We start from the raw sequence: 7,638 nt of genomic DNA on the forward strand, positions 1-7,638 counted from the left end.
GAGAGAAAGGATGTGTGTCGGCAACAACAGTCCTTCTCCATTTCTAGGAGGAATTTTAAGTCTGAAAAAATTTAGTACATAATGATACTAAGAAATCACCATTTAGCTTCTTTGCATTAACAAACAGCTTTATTAATCTTAACTGTTTCTCATTTTAGTTCTTGAATGAGAAAAATAACTGTACCTTTAAACGTATATTTGCCAGGTGTCAGAAAATGACAAAATGGAAAGCGAAAAAATTTCAAGATCAGTATGGTGCTTACAAGCCAAGCTCTGTAGGTTTTCTATGAAACTGTGTATTAATGTCAGGTTTCACACTATTAAAATAGCTGTTTGGGAAAACACCTCTGTAAAAGCCTGTAATCAGCTACTACTCTGCACTACATTACAGTTATTGCAAAATTGGTTCCGACAACATATACTGCCACTTAAAAATACTCTCTCCATGTACCATAAACTGAAATATTTTTCCTTACCACATACCAAATAAAACATTTCAGATCTCTTTTAATCAAAAATGTAGTCTCCCAAGTTATTTCATACTAAATGGTTAAACTCTGTAAATGAAAAGGTAGATGGTGATCAGTGGCTCATTCTCCACTCATTTTAAGTGGAGAATGGGGAGGAGAGACGTGATGTTTCATTCAGGTACAACCACATTTTCTGTGTCATAACCATCTGCAAAACAGCATTTATATAAGCACATTTTACAGTAAGCTCTAAACATCTACTGGGCAAAGCTTTGGCATCACAACAGGATTTACCCTGTTTCTGTCAAGGACAACATACTCACAGAGCAAACAAGGGTAACCCAGGGATTCCAGCTGCAAGAGGAAATACAGGGTGCTATGTAACAATTCATGCAGATTTTGCAGCAGCAGGTGGACATTTTGAAAGCAATTGATGACCATTTGGCTTTTGTACCAGAAGTTTTGAGTTTTAAACCAAACCAGCCACAAAATGCATTGTGCATGTAGAATGTGAGTCTGAACATACCTGATCCTTCTGTCTCATCTTTAGGATACCAGATAAAATAATTTACATTCCTACTTCCTCAGAAGTAAAGCCCCAAAGCACAGCAGACATAACTTTCTTCTCTTCCGTTCGTCATTAAGAATAATTTTAATTTTCTGAGGTAGAGTCTAGTTGTGAGATGTGCACAAGTGGACCCTTACAGCTTGTACAGACCATTTTGAAATCCATGTCTCATGCTGTGACTTTTAAGGTCTATTTCATTGCTTCCACAGAGGAGTAAATTAGTAAGCTTCTTGATCATTAGTGTAGATCCTCTTCATGAGAGCACTAGAAGAAAGCATGGTTAAAATGGGAAAATACAGGAAAATTGAAAACATAACAGAGATGCAGGCATAGTAGTTACAAACAAAACTATTTGTTTGTAACCTGCATTTAAATAACTACATAGATAAAAATTTTGCAATGACAATTCAAAAACTCTTGTGTTCAATTTCCTGGTTACGTACTTGTAAGTCTCTGGGACATTCAACATCAGCTGAAGTTGCTTTCCTTAGTTTGGTTAGACAGATGCAGGAGAGCTAGTTCTCAGATTCAAAAAAAACCACATGGCTTAAAAAAAAAAAGTAGATAATCTTTATTCTTTGTGAAGAAAGAAACAGGAATAAAAAGAGAAAGGCATAGCATTCCTGTTCTTTGGAGTCATATAGTGGAATACTTACCTTTCCTGTGAATGATCTCTCTGTCTGATCTGCCAAGCTTGAGGTGTCAGCACTATGGAGCAGGCTCAAATATATGCAGTAATATGCACAATACTAAATATGTTACATCTGTATAACAGAGATTTTTTTTTGTTTGGGGAGGCTGGGCAAAGGACAATGATTTGGCTAATAACACTAATAATAGTTTCTAACAGTTGTGCATTTTTTTCTCATAATAACACACAAATTGAAAAATTCCATTCAAAAACAGATACCTTCCTGAACACCTCCCGTGTGATGGCTGACATGCCATGCTAGCAGCAGTCATAACACACTATGCAATATCCTTTCCTCCCAAGTGTTTTAATTTAATAAAGTTGGCAGACCCGGCACTCACAGGCTTTTTAAAATTCCCTTTCTCTCTCTCAAATTATTTGTTGTTACTGCCTTTTATCTTGTGTGATCCTGTAATCACTACCTGAAATTATCCTGAATCTTTATTTTATTTCTTTTGTAACTCCTTTTTACTACTTTGATGGCCAAAATACACTTTCTTATTGGCTTAAATTTCAACTGAATTCATGCAGCAGAGTACTCAGATGGAACAAAACTTCCAGGTGTTAGCAGGATAGCAGCCGTGGTAAAAGGGAACTGCTAACTCAAACACTTATTGGGAAATGACCCTAGCAACTGCAAGCCACACCACTGTTCTTGTAAGCTTCATCAGGGAGCATGATAATTCTTAAAAACCATTGTTTTGGGGAATTTAATAACTCTTGCTGTTTTTCTTATTCAGTTTCATTCACAGAATTGCACAAGATTGGCTCCAACTTTCAAAATAGAAAAGATGCACTTGAAAGCATAACTTCAAGTCATATTTCAGAAAGACATGAAGATATTTTGCCATCACTAGGGAATTCCCAGAAGCCATATAGAAAAAGGTAGCATAGTGAGTCAGCATGTTCTGCAGTCCTGAATCAGAACTAGCCAGCTGAAGCCCCCAGCTTAAGATGGGGGAGAATCAGAGAAGTACAAGTGAGTTAAGATAAAGATAATGTAACATATAAAGTGAAAGCCATGTACACAAGGAAAAGTAAACAACATCCACTGCTCCCCATGAACATGCAGGTGTTTAAATATTCCCGGGAAAGCAGGATTCAATCACAGTGACTCGGGCATACAAACTATCACACCAAAAATTCCCTTGTTCTTCTTCTCCTTTCAGCTTTGCAGGGTGAGCATTACTCCATATGGTCTGGAATATCCCTGTGGTCAGTGTCAGCTGTCCTGGCTGTGTTTCCTCACAACTCCTTCTATACCGCAAGCCTGCTTACCACTGGGGTGAAGGGCAGAAAAGCCCTTGGCTCAGTGTAAGCCCTGCTCAGTGGTAACTAAAATATCCCTGACTTAACATAGTTTTCAGCACAAATTCAAACCACAGCTACTAAATTCATACCAGATACTGTGAGGAAAATTAACTATATCCCAGCCAAACCCAAACTCACATTATCCACCCTAAACTGTATAGTTTTATATCATGTTCAAGTAGCAGACTATCCAATACATCCTCATGAAAGACTCTGTCCCTCCTCTCCATCCTTTGATGAAATGCCTTATCCCACTTTAACTTTTCAAAATACATCACCATGTCAGACCTCAACTAAAGCAACAACTTTTACAAGAAATTCAGACACAGGACAATTCATTAAGAAAATTAATCAAAATTAAAAGTTTGTGTAAGCCCTCACAAGTAGCTGATGTATGCAAGAGCTGAAAACCTATATTTTAAAAAACACTACAAAATAATATCTTATGTTAGAATTTCCTAGGTACAATTTTTATATATAGACACTATAAACTGCATTATACAGTCATATTTACATTTAATAATACAAGAAAATGCATAATTCATCAATATGAAAAGCTAAAAATTGTGTCTCTGGTCTTTTGACTGATGTGGAAAAGCTATTTACCAGCATAATTTGTTTCAGTTGTTAAAAAGAATTGGGTTTTGAACCTCTTGGAGGTAAACATACAGGGGAAGAGGCAAGTTGCGCAGCCAGGGAGAAAGAGAAGGAAGAAGCCCTTGCAGCACTAGAGGTTGGGGAAGAGGAAGCTGTAAAAGCAGCTGCTGTTGGAGGCCAGGCTGAGCAACTGGGAGGCTCTTGGAGCACAGGCGGCTGAGTGTGTGCAGGGCTGCAGAAAGCAAAGCCTTGGCAGCATGTGGAGGGAGGTGAACCTCGGGGTTTGTCCAGCGCTGGGCTCCTGTATGCAAAGGCAGCCGTGGCTGTCCTGGCAAGAAATCCTGCCCCCAGTGCCCCACCCGTGCCCTGGCCAGGGTCCCTTCGCCTCAGACCATTGGTCAGTTGGACTCAGCATCCTCTAAGAAGCGACAGCAGCAACCCAGAGCTGTCTGGTGTGCAACTCAAAAAACCCGAATATCTGAGCAAGCAATGGCGTCATTCCAACACCACCACCCCGCTTGTTGTCCTTGCCTAGAGTGAGTAGCCCACGTCTTTGCAGCAAGATCAGGATACTCCTGTACCAGGCAGGATGGACCAGGCCACAGGCTGCTTCAGCTCCAGGTAGGCTCCCCTACAGCCCAGGGACACATGGCCACAGCTGGGTGTGCAGCAGGAAGGGATGCCTTTCTTACAGATGCCACTCTGTGATCTGCAGGAAGTTTTTTAGCAGTGATGAGGCAGTGCAGAGCACGGCCATTGTTCTGGGCCACAGCCCAAAGACCAGCGAGAGTCATCTTCCCCTCCTTCAGGAGGAACTGGTGGTCACCAAGCTTCAGTAAGAGCCTGTGGGCCCAGATGCCTTTGCCCCATCCCTGTCCCTGGGCCTGGGTCCAGCTGGCCTGTCTTAAGCCCCAGGCCTCCAGCCCTTGGGGCTGGATGCACCAGTGTGCATGCAGGTGTTGTTGGGCGGTGTGGAGAAGGGGTGACACACCAGAGCTCTGTGCCAGCGGACGCCAGGGAGGCCATCTGCCCCTCACTGCTGCTTCTGGTCTCTGCAGCCGGGGCACCACCCTGCATCCCCAGCTCTGCCTGGCCCTGGACCAGCTGAGTGCTGAGCACCAGGAAGGAGGTGGTGCTGCAGGCAGAAGCAGCAGCAGGAAGGCAGTGATGAGGATGCCACCTCTATCATCATGTTCTGGCCCAGCAGCTCCTGCTTTGCCACTTTTGGGTGAGTCATGGTACCACGTGCCATGGAGGGGCACAAGAGTTTGCCAGTCATGGCAAGGAGGAGGCCTTGGGCAACCTAGCTTCTGGCCTCTGTGAAGAGCAAAAGCAGAGAGTGTGACCCAGTCAGCTTTGGCTTGCCAGAAGGCAAGGGCAAAAGCCACTGCTCTGGCAACTGACAGGGAGGCAGGGCTTGGGCAGCATTTCTGTCCTGCCCCCACCACAGGGCTTCATGTCCCTGGGCATGGGGTGGGACCATGCGGACAAGCCTCTCTGCCCTGCCAGGGGCTGGGAGCAACAGGGCCTGATGCTGGTTCTCTTCCCGTCTCATCTCTTCCTGCAGCTCCCAGGCACTGAGGGTGGGCACACTACAGGGGTAAGATGCTGCTGCTGCTGCTGCTGCCGCTGCCACTGCCGCAGGGAGATGCTCCCACAGCGGCCACAGCAAGCGCACCAGGGAACACAGCTCCTCAGCTGGGGAGAGCTGTGGCTGCCGGCAGCTGTCAGGCACAGGTGCCTGATTGAGGCACTAAAAGTGGCTTGGGGCTCTCTCCCCATCCCTTTTGCCACTACACAGGACCAAGGGAACCCAAGTCAGCCACCTGCCAAGAATCAAAGCCTTGGCTGTGCAGTTGAACAGCTGCTGAGCAGCGAATGTCTCTGTGCTGCCAGCTCTTTGCATGAGCACTGCTCTGCGTGCCCAGCCCCAGAGGCACAGCTGTTCACCTTCTTGCATGGCTAGTCTCTTGCGCAGCAGAGGCCAATGAGTACCTGGAAGCTGGAAGAGCTGCAGAAGGTCAGAAGGGGCAGCCTTTCCCCCCACTGTGGCATGTGGCTGTGCTGGGCTGCTGGGGAGCCTTGCCTAGTGCACTGACCTTGTGTGCTGGGAAGCAAGGGGCCCTGCTACCACTGGGCAAGCAGAGCCTTCAGGGAGCCAGCAGCAGTGCTGGCATGTCCTTGCTGCTGCCGCTGGCAGGAGCACTGTTGCGTGGGGCAGAGAAGCCAGCGGGCCAGAGGCTGCCAGCTGTGTGCCACGCTCAGGCTGCTGGGGCTGGGTGGCAGCTGGCTGTTGGCCCTTTGTGCTGCAAGGCTCTTCTCTGAGAGCAGCTGGCTTCTTGCTAGCTGATCCCAAGCAAAGTCCTGCCATGGCTCTGTCTGATGAAAGAGGATGACTTGGCTGCTGTCCAGATGAGTTTGGGAAGGAAAGGCAATCTTCTGCTCTGGCCGAGCTGTGCTCACTTGTGCCCTGAGTTGTGGCCATGCAGAGGTGGCACCCTGAGGGAGGACTTGTGCTGCTGCCCACAGTTTGGAGAAAGGCAGGGCCAGGGCTGGGGTTGTTTGTCCACAAAGGGAAGGCATCTTCTGCAAAGCTGAGAGCGTCAGGGCAGTTCAGGAGCTGTGTCAGGCTGTAGACCACGGCCTACCTGTGGACATAGCAAGCCAGCTGGCACTGCTGCTGGCCATCATCCTCAATGTAAGCCCTCCTGTTCTACCACTGCAAAAGCTCCTGCCTGAACTACCATGCTCCAAGGCTCACCAGCAGCCCTTGGCCTTGCAGGACTTCATGAGAAGCATCCCTGCCAAGTTCCTCATCACAGACCTCTACTAGGACTAGATGGCAGCCATGCAGATGGCCAGCAGGGAGGACAGGATATCAGCTAAAAGCATAAGTGTAGGTGGCAGCTTCCAGCTCTGCAGCAGGCATTGCTGGAAGCCTAACACTCACCTGAAAGGGGACACTTTCTTGAAGAGGCTGTGTTCTTGGGCACCTCCCTCTTGCTGGCTGGCAGTCCCATTGCAGAGCAATGCACTGGGAGCCTTCATTTGTGTGGGCTTGGAGCAAATCCTGAGCTGGCCAGCAGCACCGCGCTTCCTTCTTGCAGGAGCCCTGACCACAGGCTGAGTCCCCAAAAAGCCATGCGGCACAGCTGATGGCTGCCCCCTGCCTGGGGCCAACTCTGGGGATGTCCGTGGGCAACATGGGCCTGCTGATGAATGTTGCCGTCCAGTTCCCTCAGAGTGGCCAAGAACTTGCCTGCTGCCAACCTGCTCCTCCTTGAGCAGCTGCTGGCCCTGCTGTGGCATATTGGCCAGCACCTGTCCACCAGCCACATGACCTGCAGCAACCTGGCCATCTGCCTGGGGCCAAATTTGCTGAGCCCAGTGGAGGAGGAGCAGCTGGAGTTCCAGGCCATGCTGGCTGAAAACAACAAGGTAATGGCATTTTCAGCAGCTGGCTGCAGCCTTGCTAGCCAAGCTAGTTTGGCTGCCCAGATGTGTCGTACCTGGCAGCCCCCTGCCTCCAGCCAAGGCCGGTGCAGACGCTGCCTGCAACAGGTGCCACACAACCACCTCCTTCTGTACAGAGGCACTGTTCAGCAGTGATGGCAAGGGCTACTTGGCATACTCTCAGGCTCCCTTGGGACAGCAAGGCTCTGGAAGAGCTGAGGGCGATGGTGGTGGAGGCTGGGTGGGCAGGGAAGAGGCACGGGCTGAGAGGGCTGGGGGGGCTCAGGGCATTGAGGTTGCTCAGGGGGATGGCAGCACTGCGGGGGCTGATGGGCTAAGAGGTTTTGAAGGGACTGGGGAGCTTGCGGGTGTGCTGAGGCTATGGCAGGGCTGAGAGCACACCGCAAGTGAGTCAGTGCTCCCTTTGTTTCCTAGAGATCTCCATCTGCTCAACATTTCCAGAAGGGCCGCTCTGCATGGCTCCAAGGGTCTGAGGGGGAGGGAGGGAAGATGGGCCAGCCACATATGTACCAGGTTAGCATTGTGTC

This window comes from Passer montanus, unplaced genomic scaffold, assembly GCF_014805655.1.
Source record: "Passer montanus isolate IOZ18808 unplaced genomic scaffold, ASM1480565v1 scaffold198, whole genome shotgun sequence".
NCBI lineage: Eukaryota > Metazoa > Chordata > Aves > Passeriformes > Passeridae > Passer > Passer montanus.